Source organism: Schistocerca piceifrons, chromosome 5 (assembly GCF_021461385.2).
Source record: "Schistocerca piceifrons isolate TAMUIC-IGC-003096 chromosome 5, iqSchPice1.1, whole genome shotgun sequence".
NCBI lineage: Eukaryota > Metazoa > Arthropoda > Insecta > Orthoptera > Acrididae > Schistocerca > Schistocerca piceifrons.
The window spans coordinates 180,545,764-180,560,087 of NC_060142.1; the positions used below are offsets into that span (position 1 = coordinate 180,545,764).

Sequence of the window (14,324 nt, forward strand, 5' to 3'; positions counted from 1 at the left end):
GCAATGTCGCCATACGATAAACCGCAATCGCGATAGGCTACAATCCGTCCTTTACCAAATTCGGAAACGTGATGGTAGGCATTTCTCCTTCTTACGCGAGGCATTACAATGTTTCACCAGGCAACGTCGGTCAACTGCTGTTTGTGTATGAGAAATCGGTTGGAAACGCTCATGTCAGCACGTTGTAGGTGTCGCCACCGGCACCAACCTTGTGTGAATGCTCTGAAAAGCTAATCATTTGCATATGTCAGCATCTTCTTCCTGTCGGTTAAATGTCGCGCCTGTAGCACGTCATCTTAGTGGTGTAGTAATTTTAATGACCAGTAGTGTACAGAGAGCTGTATTTTTGGGAGAAAATAGACGTTCATGAGATCATCTTAGTGTTAGTAGCAACTTTATCAAGTGTCTCCCAAAGCTGATAGTAGTTTGCCTCTGAACTAGACGTGTGGAGTACCTGAAGAACGGCGAGGTCGTAGTCAGTGTAGACCTGGTCGTAGCTGTCGTGGTAGATGCCGGCCGTGATGGAGTGCACGGTACCGCCGCTGCCACGCGCCGAGGTGCCGGCGCGGACACTGAGGGAGGTGACGTCACTGAAGTAGATGCAGTGCGCCGCCGTCATGGCCCAAGTGGCGCTGATGACGGAGCCGCCGCACAGGTGTGAAGTGCCCAACTCCAGCGCCGCCTGCCACGGGAAGTCCGAGATGTTGGCTGGGCTGCCGCCGGTGATGCGCCCGCTGGACCTGGAAGGGTGTGGCCGCAAGACGGCGGCGGCGCTGGAGCCCAGCAGGCACACGAAGACTGCGACGTGCAACATATCCACGGCCCGTCTGGTCCGGAGGGCGTCGCCCACACCTCTTTATATCCCCGTGATGTGCCGCGCTACGCGCGAGTAGAGTGGTTCGATAATCGAGAATGTTTCAGATTCAGTTTTCATACGATTATACGGGAAGGTTAACCTTTGTCTGAAATCGCTTCAGTGGAAAACTTTAATTTGTTCCTTATAAAATCAGACGGAAAATTTGTCAACAGAGTCGTTCACTGATATAGGTAGTTACGCCGCTGATATTGATGCTGGAAACTGATTACCGGATTATCAGGCAATCGAACTACGCTGTTGCTGAGGAAGAAACGTGGCGGATCAAGGTCTCATCTACATCAGCTGATTAACCACGTGAGGTCTCGAGTATGAATCGTAAGTACGGGGTTTTCTAACATGATTTCAGAACTAGCGATCCATAACGCTTTTGCCATTTTGCTGGTTTTTTATCTCCTTCTCTGTGCGCTGCTGTAATTTAGGCTTCTGTGGCCTTTGTCAGGTGATTTAGTTTTGTCCTTTTGAAATCAGTTACACAGTATATCGTACAAGTCAAGAATATGGTATGTAGTATTAGGTCGTCCAGCTAGTATGTTAACGCCTCTTGCATGATATGTAAGAGCGTGAAGTGTTTCATATAGGTTGTCAACAATTTTACGCAGCATACTAACTTCGTTGCGACTATGGTCAGTCACTTGACGGTGACTGCAAGGCCGAGGTTGTAGTAGAGTTTTGTGACGGTGGTGAAACGACTGTCGAATGGTGAATGCATTATCACATGTTTCTCTTGACTGAACATCCACAGCTGTTATTCATCGTCAATCCTAAAATCCGCTACAGTTCTAAAAATTATTTATTTCTAAAACGGAAAGCACATTCCGGTTTCAGGACATATATTCTAACTTCGGGTGCAGCTGCAAAATCAAAAACCCATGACAATAACCTGTCCACATGGCTAAAAAAATCAAAGATAACGTAACCAACTATAATTCTTAGGAAAAAAAGACCTGTACGTGCAGTTAAAATGTGAGTCCACAAAGGATGCATAACTGAGGTCAAACTAGGTTAAAGTAGTTGAAATATTACATCCCTGGTACATGACATGTACAGGATATCCTCCAATCCTAGGCCTGCAAGAAGGCCTCTCGCTGAAGAGGACCTACATAAAAGGATGAAGGTCTTCTGTTAAAAGAAGCGGAAACCCTTATTAAATGGAATAAAACGTATAAAGCCTGACATACCAAACCTCCATTACAAAACTTACAATGGTCCGGGCTTCGGGACGCACCACACATGGATTCGCATGAAGAAAGAAAGGTGGTCTTTCGAGCACTAAACTGTCCAAAAAAATAAATAAATAAATATAAAAGATCAGTTATACAGACTGCGCCCCAACACCACGTGTGAAAACCCTCTGAGTAAAATTTGCATAGGCACCCATCAGACCCGTGTGGCGCGCCCTTAAGCCCAGACCATTGTAAGTTTTGCCATAGGGTTTTGGGATTTCACGCTGTTAATAATTCATGTATTTTATTCCATTTAAGATTGGTTTCAGCTCTTTTAATACACCTTTGTCCTTTTGCATAGGTCATCCTCTGTGAGAGTTTTTCAGGCAAGCCTAGAATTGTACATCCTTCGTGGACTCACAGTCTTATTGTACGTGTAGTGGGTTTTTTCCAGGTTGGTTCTATTTTTCTGTGATTTTCTTAACCTCCTGGAGCGGTATTATTATTGACTTATAATTTTGCACATGCACCTGAAGATGGGATACATGTCCTGAAACCGTGCTGTGCTTTCCTTTACAGAAATAAATAATTTTTACAACTGTAGTTGGTTTTGTGACTGGCGATAATACTATCCTTAAGATGGTCCTTCATGACTGTAACTGGTAACAAATAACAAGAAAATCATCTGTTACAATTCTGTGTGCACGCAGGAAAGAGAGAGACAGAGAGAGGGAGGGAGAGAGGATGAAGGTGGGGGTGCAGGAAATCATCGTGGAATAACGCAACTTGTGTACTTCAGCGAGAAAATGTATTAATTCTGAAATCTACATTATCCTCGTCGTAGTAAGAGGTCGCCGTTGTTACGTTTCATGAAACCCATCATTCTACATTACAAACCGACTATACGGGAACCCGATGCGGGTCACAGGTTACCTACCTATTGGTTTCCAAGGCCAACAAAAATTAGATTTTCAACATTTTGTGTGGTTATTGACTGAATTTAAAAACTTAAAATGCTGTCACACTTCAGTCATTGAGAGGTGTACTCTTACATTAAAAGTTTAACATAGTAAGGCAGGTATTACAGTTAGAAAGTTTGTGGTTGCCTAACTCACCACGCGAAGATACCCAGACTATGTTCGTAAAGTATTTGAGAATGAGATCGTTCAGCGACAATCTGCAAACTTTAGTCATAATTTCAAACCTCTACGTAGCAGCTTCTCGCTGACACTGCCCATAAAGTAGTGGAAGGAAAAAATGTTTTATCGTTCATGCAGTAAGACTTCAACACCGGACATTACTTTTTAATTTAGTATTTCTTAACTAACGACTCTATTCGCAACCCACTGTGCGAACAGTATCTGCACATATCATTGAATGTGTCTGCAAAGTTATATCATTGTACAACACATAGTTCACGAGATATGGCGTCACAGACATTTAGATGCATGAAGACCTGGCTGTTGCTGAAAATGGAGCGCAGTAAAACTACATGAAGCAAGACGCTTTAATGGATTACTTCTTTACTACAAAATCTATTTTCAATATACTTTCTAGATAGTATAGACATACAAGTGCTTCACTGAACGTACCTGCAAAATTATACCATTGTACGACACGAAGTACTCTAAGATTGTATGAGGATGCACGTGAAACATGTACCTTTGTGAAAGTAAACTGTTCTTTTGAACATGAAACTAAGTAGTTGCACACGAAATTCCTATCTTCATTAATGTATCAGACTCAGTTTTTTTTAAATAAGATGACTCTTTTTGAAATAATCTGTGTAAATTAATCGGAATAGGTCCAATGGTGGTAGATCCAAGTATACTATTTGTAACGCGCAGTGTAATGACCAATGCTTATCTCATGTCAATACAAAGTGGTCGAGTCACGTAAACGTTGTTTGCAATGTGCCGCACCAACGTCCAAAACTCGTTATATCATTAACGTATCATAACCGTCTCTTAGCCGTAGTTTTATTGTGAATTTTGCACGGTTGACGACACCAAGGATCGATAAAGTATTCCATGCTTTGCTTTTCAACCGTGTACATCCGTCGGTAAGCCCATAACAACAGATACAAAAATGGCTCTGAGCACTATGCGACTTAACTTCTGAGGTCATCAGTCGCCTAGAACTTAGAACTAATTAAACCTAACTAACCTAAGGACATCACACACATCCATGCCCGAGGCAGGATTCGAACCTGTGACCGTAGCGGTCGCTCGGCTCCAGACTCTAGCGCCTAGAACCGCACGGCTACTCCGGCCGGCCAATAACAGATACAGAAAGCCATAAATGGCATGGATTAATTAAAAGCTGTTTTCGTCCTGTCGATTTGTGTGTGTGTGTGTGTGTGTGTGTGTGTGGGTGTGTGTGTGTGTGTGTGTGTGTGTTTGAATTCCTAAGGAACCAAAGTGCTGAGGTCATCGGTCCCTAGACTTACGCACTACTTAAACTAATTTAAACTAGCTTATGCTAAGAACAATACACACACACACATGCACGAGGGAGGACTCGAACCTCCAGCGGGAAGGGCCGCGCAATCCGTGACATGGCACCTCAAACAGCGCGGCCTCTCGGCGGGGCTTTGGGTAAGTAACTTACGGTCTGTTGTCTCACGGAATGTCTTTGTTCAATAATAGTATCATTTTCTGTAACCTGCACAGGTACAATTACAGACAGAAATACAATCCTTTCGTCTTCGTTGTGGCAACTCGCCATCCGCTGCAGCCTCTATCTATATGAAGAATGGTCTTCTGCAGAGATGTCAGTCTCGAATGATGTCACATAAAACAAAAATAGAAAATTATAGTTTTATATAGCGTGCGAACATTGTTCCTTACAAGAAGCAGGATGGGGGGAAAATCAAGAATATGACCACAAATTTTATTCAGTGTTAATCTGAATGAAAACTTCCACTATCGTCTGTATGGACGATTACCTTCCCTCAACACACTAATTTTTTCTCCTTTCCTCGCATTCTTTCTCGTATTCTCGAGTAATTTTTACTTGTAATATAGGTCTGTTCGGAAGAGTCATTGTTTGGAATACGGTGCCCTGCGTTATTGTTATAGTAACTATATATTTATCGATATTATTACAGTCTTTTTTGCACAGAAATAGTTCCGTCTCCCACCCTGACTTATTGAGTTGCTTGGGACTAGGAAGGTCTAAGGGTGGTATAATACTGTTCCAAATTAGTTATGAGCTGTTGTTTTCATAAGACAGTTCACGAGAATGTCAAGATAAATGCATCACATTCCCTTACCTGAACTAAGCTATAACTGTTTTTCAGGTGATGTTACGCATGATAACGAGTAACTTCAGCAAAAGGAAACCTACCAGCTCTTCCCACCCCTGTTCTAACATAAACAACTAATTAATTCACCACTTACATTTTCAATTTTATAAATCAATTCAGCCATCAAGTTAACTATTTTCACCATCTCATAATGCTAACAGTATGTCTCCACTGATGCTGACTACACTGATGTTTGATGTTGTTGCATGACTTTAAATGCTTTTGTGCTCTGCGTAAAATGATTCTGAGCCCTATGTAATCAATTACATGAAATTAGAGAACTCCGCTCAAATTTGCATAGTAATTGTAGCAATTAAACGAAATATAAAATAAATACGCTCGTCACAGTACTTCATAACATTTTTTCTTTCCACATGTGGCAGAATCAAAATAATTGTCAGAGGTATGGTACATTTACTGCGTCATATATCTGTGTATGAATATAGAGGACAAATAAAAAAAAATTAGTCGGCGTAGGAATCATATTTCACCTACCATGAAAGTACTGCTGAAGTTATTCTGAACAATATTTGTCATAATCAGACACTTCATGTAGCTCTAGGTGACCCTGTTAACCAGTTAGTAGAAGTTTCGACACCACATAACATCACATTAAATTTGACGATATTCAAAGAACAAAAGACTAATTCGTCGTTTCCACCTTGTCATTTTATGAAATTTTTTTGGGCTACGATCGTAACTTTGCTTCTTACACAGTTGCGTCGTAGCATACGAGCTCTTGGTTTGTAAGGTCATCGTATTCTCCTCGCGTTGGCGATTCACGATACTGTATGCAAAGGAAAGTCACACAGTTCTGAAGTCAGTGACTGGATTGACATAAATAATTGAATCATTGGATTTCATTAGATTACTAAAGGAAATAGTCTAGATTACCCGTGTGCAGAAAAAGGATTTGGCATATCCCTCAGTAATAGGGTATGTCGTTATTCTAGAAAGTGAGAAGTGACCTCAGGTCTCAGTCAGGTACAACCACTTTCCTGGCTAGTATACACGGTTCTGTTGACTAAAACTCACGACAGACTTTCTTTTATGGTTTCAAGGAAGGTGCCTTTCCAGAATCTTCCCTAGTAATTTGTGATAGACGCTGTATACAATTCAAGTGCACGCTTTTTCACAATCTGGCACGGCTGGACTAATATTATTAATATAATTAAGATACCGATGCTTTCAGAATTACACATTCATTTCACAACAAGATGTTGCCTTCTGTAGTTGTTGTTGTTGTGGTCTTCAGTCCTGAGACTGGTTTGATGAAGCTCTCCATGCTACTCTATCCTGTGCAAGCTTCTTCATCTCCCAGTACCTACTGCAACCTACATCCTTCTGAATCTGCTTAGTGTATTCATCTCTTGGTCTCCTTCTACGAGTTTTACCCTCCACGCTGCCCACCAATACTAAATTGGTGACCCCTTGATGCCTCAGAACATGTTTTACCAACCGATCCCTTCTTCTAGTCAAGTTGTGCCACATACTTCTCTTCTCCCCGATCCTATTCAGTACCTCCTCATTAGTTATGTGAACTACCCATCTAATATTCAGCATTCTTCTGTAGCACCACATTTCGAAAGCTTCTATTCTCTTCTTGTCTAAACTATTTATCGTCCATGTTTCACTTCAATACATGGCTACACTCCATACAAATACCTTCAGAAGCGACTTCCTGACACTTAAATCTATACTCGATGTTTACAAATTTTTCTTCTTCAGAAACGATTTCCTTGCCATTGGCATTCTACATTTTATATCCTCTCTACTTCGACCATCATCAGTTATTTTGCTCCCCAAATAGCAAAACTCCTTTACTACACTAAGTGTCTCATTTCCTAATGTAATTCCCTGAGCATCACCCGACTTAGTTCGACTACATTCCATTATCCTCGTTATGCTTTTGTTGGTATTCATCTTATATCGTACTTTCAAGACACTGTCCATTCTGTTCAGGTTCTCTTCTAGGTCCTTTGCTGTCTCTGACAGAATCACAATGCCATCGGTGAAACTGAAAGTTTTCATTTCTTCTCCATGAATTTTAATACGTACGCCTTGTGTAGTATGTTGATGCAAATGGACTTTCAGAGTCACGATGACGTAGTTTGTGTGTAGTCTTACGAGAGGACGGTGATCATGACGTAAGTCATGCTAATCTTTTTTTCAGCGCACATACACATACACACTCACAAAAATACACACACATACAAACACAAATAAAACCCAAAATGATGTAATTACCGTGTGTCTTAAAAAGTTGAATAAAAATGCGGGAAAAAAATCTGAAGTACGGGAGTGACGTAAATGAAATAGCGTAAGTAGTATATATTTCTATGACTGATCATGGCACCAATTAAGATCAATGGGAAACTGTTTAAGGAAGTTAATGGTCGTTCATGAACTAAGCTATATGTGTGTTTCAGGTGATGTTACAGATGATAACGAGTAACTGCAGCACAACGAAACCTACCAGCTCTTCCCAACCCTGTTCGAAAATAAACAACTAATTAATTCACCACTTTACAGTTTCAATTTTAAGAATGAATCCAGTCATCAAGTTAACCGACTTCACCACCTCATAATGCTAACAACATGTCACCACTGACGCTGACTACACTGGTGCTTGACCTTGTTGTACGAGTTTAAATGACCCTCAGGAAGGAGGTACGTTGTCACACAACTTTCTGAGATAATCACTGGGCTCCCAACGTTACCAAATAAAATATGTCAAGGGACAGTGCTCCCTAGTTAAAATCACTGCTTTTTTAGTGGAAAACAAAAATCATGATACTCCAATGTGGTTTGGTGAATTAAGTACACTGAAAGCATAGTCTGTTGCCTCTTTCACATAAAACCCGTGCAGAGGAATGCCCTATGGATGGTAATACTAGGATCAGTTTGTCCACCTTCGTGTTACCGCATCTGAGAATATTCAGTTGAGTCCTCTACCGTCCGTAAAATCTTGACCTTAAAGGCATAGCAACTGGATCAATAATTACGAAACAATATTTTTGCATTTATTCATAAACTGGAGTGTACAATGGGGCCCGGTATGCAGTTAAACTCCCGCGTTCTCAGAGATCCAAGAGCGCAGGTTGCCCACGTTGGTGAAGACGGCGGGCGTGACCTGGCAGAAGACGAGCCCCCAGGAGACGATGCCCAGCTGGGTAGTGCCGCTAACCAGGGCGCCCCCGGAGTCACCGTCGCAGACGATGCCGTGGTCGCCGGCGCAGATCATGCGCTCATTGACCGGCCAGAAGTCGTAGACGCTGTCGCACACCTCGCGCGAGATGATGAAGCTTTCGACCTGCTGCAGCTGCGTGCTCAGCTCGCCGTTGTGCTTCTCCATGCCCCAGCCCGTCGCCACCACCGGAGTTCCCTTCTCGGGATCGCTGCCAGCGGGCGGCAGCTCCACTGGCTGGACGTTGGTGCCGAACGTGAAGGCCGTAGACACCTTTCAAACAGAGAACCTCATATCATTAGACCTGACAAAAAAACTTCTGAATAACAGAACTCATCAATTATTCAGTATAGACGGAGAGGAGAAAAGTAACGGACAGAGTCTTTTCTTCGAAGATGCTTCGCATGACACGAGTAAAAGCCAATGAAAGCACCATAGAAACTCGAATAGGCACGCGTATTCAAATCCAGAGAATTCGAAAATATTTTGTTGACATTGACCTACATAGGGTAGAAAAGATCACCACGATAAAATAAGCGAAATCCGGGCTCGTACGGAAAGATATAGGTGTTCGTTCTTTTCGAGAGCTATACGAGATTGGAATAATAGAGAATTGTGAAGGTGGTTCGGTGAACCCTCTGCCAGGCGCTTATGTGATTTTTAGAGTATCCATGTAGATATAGATGAAAGGTGCTAGGTTCGCATCCGGAAATTTCAGTTGTTTTCACCCTATATTTTCTAAAAGATTCTAGAACTTTTAATTTAGAACTACCATCTGCAACACAGAGCGTTACATCCATAGATGGAAAGAATCGCAACACCGAAACGTAATTAATGTAGAGTAATAAAATTTCTGGATTACATTGGTCTAGGTAACGTACTTAAGTGATTAACACTGCAAGTGTGAGCGTGAGAAACCATAGCAAACGTCAAATGCTGGTACATTAATAACCGTTGTAACCGCCAAAATGTTGAATGCAAGCACGCGAACGTAACAGATTGTGTTGTTCAGATACCGGATATTAGTTTGTGGAACGGAGTTCCGTGCGTGTTGCGCTTGGTCTGCCGATAGAGGGACAATTAATGCTGTTTGTGGATGACGATTGGAGGCAGAGCTGATGAGCGAGCAAGCCAAGACAACAAATCGACACGCTGTAGATCCTGTTGAGTTACAACGTCATTATGTGTTCAGGTGTTAGCCTGTTGGAAAACACGCCCTGGAATGCTGTTCATGGATAGCAGCACAACAGGTAGAATCACCAAACTGACATACAGATTTGTTGTCGGAGCGCGTAGGATAACAGCAAGAATGCTCATGTTTCCATACGAAATCGCACCTCAGTAGTGGGTCCAGCGTGTCTAGCACGCAGATAGGTTGTTTGCAGGACCTCAAGTGGCCTCCTTTTAACCAACACGCGGCCGTAACTGGCACCCAGGCAGAACCAGCTTTCATCAGAAAACACAGCGGAACTCCACTCTGCCCTCCAATGAGGTTACGATTGACACCACTGAAGTCGCAAATGGCGGTAATTAGGGCTACTTGGAATGCACCCTGCAGGGCGTCTGGCTCGGATCTGTCCTTGCCGTAACCGATTTGAAACAGTTCGTTGAGTCACTGTGGTGCCAATGCTGCTCAAATTGCTGCCGCAGATACAGAACAAAGCGCCAGAGCCTAACGCCAAACAGGATGGTCGCCTTCTCGGCAGAGTCATGTGGCCATTCGGAGTCCGGTCTTCTTGCGACTGTATATTCTCGTGACCACGGCTACCAGCAGCCGTGTACAGTGGTTACATTCCTGCCGAGGTTTTCTGCATTATAGCAGAAGGAACATCCAGCTTCTCTTAGTCCTATTACACGACCTCGTTCAAACACAGTGGGGTGTTGATATTGACCTCATTGTCACCTTAAAAACATTCTTGATTAACATCATCTCAGGACGTCCAATTCAAAATTAACTAATGCCCACGACCGTTGCAGAGTGTATTTAAATCAAACAATGTGGCGCTACTAGCTTTACTCTTACGAGACTACGCGAGGTAAGAGTATAAACAGACATTATTTTTCAGATGTAGCACACACCTACCAGTTCTCTCGTATGTCACACTACACCTTCTTGGCGTAGTGATTTTTTTCCGTCAGTGTATTATAAATACGAGCACGTTCCGTCCAGGAGAGAGATGCTTCGATTTTTTGAGTGCGCCAAGGAACATGGACCAACGAACTGCAACACTGTATACTTCGCTGGCTGATTCTGTCGCAGTTCTGTATACTTCATTCTACAACGACAACAACAAGGCCTTCATGTGCTTAGTGGGACACATGTGTGTCTTAATGAACATACCTCGTGTGACGACGAAATAGACAGTTGTGGACGCAGCAGGAACTTGCGACCTAACCGCCTTCGATCTGGTGTGTTAAACGATGGAAGGTACGTGCCTCACAGCATACCTCAGATAACAAAAAAGAATTCTGCTTCCCGTGCTCAAAACTGACTATGGTGGATCATCAACACTCCAATGTTCCACTCGCATAAGCCACCGCATCGGATCACCACGGGCGTGACGTCGCTTCGGCAGAGCCACGCGACTTGGCGAAGGCTACTTTGTGAATAAAATCGCCGCCGGTTTGAATGTGGGGCACCAGGAACCCATTACTACCAGGACTGCTCAAATAGGACGACCGATTCGTGTCACAGTGCCTTGCTGTGTCTTTGGTCAGATAACGTATTAAGCAAGAATCAAGCAAACAACAGAAAGTGACTGAAGCAGTGATACTATCTATCACATTATTCATATTTTAATATGATCATTGACGAGGCAGTAACAACCATGAAAGAAAACGTGACTGGAATATAATATAATGATATGCATATACATCGCAACAGATTTTCTGATGATTGCAATAGTTTCAGACTCAGAGAAGGAATTAAATGCCTACGATCTTTAAAAAAGATGTAACAAAACTACAAAAATAAATGCCAAGGAGACAAACGTCATGGTCATAAACAAGAGAAGAGGTGGAGGTAAGACTGATTTAGGAATAGAATATTTACAGAATGTAACCAGTGAGATGGTAGGTTCTTGGTACAACAATTACGGTTGCTACACGACATGTTCTTGCTTTTCTGTTACTACTTTAACCTTAAGACTTCTTAGTACACATGAAAGGCTTAGTGTCACTACGGAAATCATGGAGAGAAACATGAACTTCTACAGGAACGACATGACGTGATCCGGTTGAACCTCCACCTTGGTGCGTATAAATACCAACTCCTGTCCGCGTCACACTAGTTGTCATCGTGCAGTCAGCTCAGTGCTATCGACACGAGCGCTTTATTGTTCCTGTCATCATTGTTAAGTCACATGCCAGCGAAACATTGCATTTTGTTGTTTTTCGGTCTTGTCTTTTACCACCTATCTCACACGTATTCTGCATCATAGACCTATTTGTAATCGTTGACTTACAAGAATGAAGGAAATAAGCGGCAGAAAACCGATTGGGACCGATTAAATGTGAGTCTAATTCTTTATAAAATGCTGGTAAACAATAGTAGAATTCCTAATTCCGGACAGTTATCGGATGGTACGAGAAACAGCCGGAGGATTTCAGTTAGAATTAAATAGCTGCATAGCTAAAAGAATCAAATATGGGTGAATGTAGGAGCTAGGTTTCACTCACTGCGTGAGATAAGGGTATTATCAAATGAAACAAATTACAGTACTCAAAGTAAGATAAAATCTTACTGAAGCAAACGTCAGTTTTTTGAGCAGGTACTAGGGAAGCGTTATTAGCATTGCTGAAGATACTTGAGAGAAGCCAGAAAGTGAACAGGACGACTATTGTCGTTTTATTGATTTGCTTGCGGAACTGGGAAGTGAAGTTTTAGTCTGTGTGGAGAGTGGGAATCACCTGTCATGACAGAGGGTTAATCTGAAAATTCAAAGAAATAAAAGTGAAAGAACAGCTAAAATTGTGAAAGGCATCAGAGAGGGTTGTCCCTTTTCACCTTATCTGACCACAACGTTTATTGAAGAGGGTGGCTAATGCCTTAAAAGTGACAACAAAACATAATTCAAATGAAAAGCAGTCTTCACTGCATTCCTCTCATATTTAGCAAATAACATGAAGATTGAGCAAATCAGCAGCTACACTCAAGCAATAGAAACTGAAAGTGCAAAAGAATAAAAATTACACATAAAAGAAAGACATAATTTTTACCATGGTGTCACTTAAAATGTGTACTTTATTACCAACTATGGCTAGCTCGGAGCGTGTTCTGATTCCCAGATGTACATACTAACACACCAGAATAATAACACACCAGAATTTATATGAAGTCAAACATAAAAGCCTCTACGACTGAGCTGGATTCGGTGTTTTCTCAAAAATATAACGTGTATGTGGACTTCTTATCCTCGTGACTATATAACAAAATCCGCGAGCCATGCACTGTAAAATATGACACGGTCACCAATTACATTTCCTTTGATACTATTTAATTTCCACGGGTGTCAGCCCGAGTGTGTACAGCAGGCAGTACAGTGCCATTTCTCAGCAGAAAGCTTTTTAAAAATATACCGGTATGGTTACTAAAACATTGTTGTCGTTGTGGTCTTCAGTCCTGAGACTGGTTTGATGCAGCTCTCCATGCTACTCTATCCTGTGCAACCTGTCTCATCTCCCAGTACGTACTGCAGCCTACATCTTTCTGAATCTACTTAGTGTATTCATCTCTTGGTCTCCCTCTACGTTTTTTACCCTGCACGCTGCCCTCCAATACTAAATTAGTGATCCCTTGATGCCTCAGAACATGTCCTATCAACCGATCCCTTCTTCTAGTCAAATTGTACCGCAAACTCCTCTTCTCCCCAATTCTATTCAATACCTCCTCATTAGTTATGTGATCTACCCATCTAATCTTGAGCATTCTTCTATAGCACCACATTTCGAAAGCTTCTATTCTCTTCTTGTCCGAACTATTTATCGTGCATGTTTCACTTCCATACATGGCTACACTTCATACAAATACTCCAAATACTCTCAGAAACGCCTTCCTGACTCTTAAATCTGTACTCGATGTTAACAAATTTCTTCAGAAACGCTTTCCTTGTCATTGCCAGTCTACATTTTATATCCTCTCTACTTCGACCATCATCATTTATTTTGCTCCCCAAATAGCAAAACTCCTTTACTACTTTAAGTGTCTCATTCCCTAATCTAATTCCGTCAGCATCACCCGAGTTAATTCGACATCATTCCATTACCCTCGTTTTGCTTTTGATGATGTTCATCTTATATCCTCCTTTCAAGACTCCTGTCACCGAACTTCGCTAATTCCCACTATATCTAACTTTAACCTATCCATTTCCCTTTTTAAATGCCGGCCGGGGTGGCCTAGCGGTTCTAGGCGCTTCAGTCTGGAACCGCGCCACCGCTACGGACGCAGGTTCGAATCCTGCCTCGGGCATGGATGTGTGTGATGTCCTTAGGTTGGTTAGGTTTAAGTAGTTCTAAGTTCTAGGGGACTGATGATCTCAGAAGTTAAGTCCCATAGTGCTCAGAGCTATTTGAACCTTTTTTAAATTTTCTAACCTACCTGCCCGATTAAGGGATCTGATATTCCACACTTCGATCCGTAGAACGCCAGTTTTCTTTCTCATGATAACGACGTCCTCTTGAGTAGTCCCCGCCCGGAGATACGAATAGGGGACTATTTTACCTCCGGAATATTTTACCCAAGAGGACGGCATCATCTTTTAACCACATAGTAAAGCTGCATGCCCTCGGGAA

At 42.2% G+C, this 14,324-nt stretch overlaps 1 protein-coding gene across 3 annotated transcripts in view; it reads left to right on the forward strand.

Moving 5' to 3' along the window:
• Positions 1-14,324, forward strand: part of LOC124797986 (lachesin) — an 871,202-nt gene that overhangs the window by 168,746 nt on the left and 688,132 nt on the right. The window lies entirely within an intron of this gene.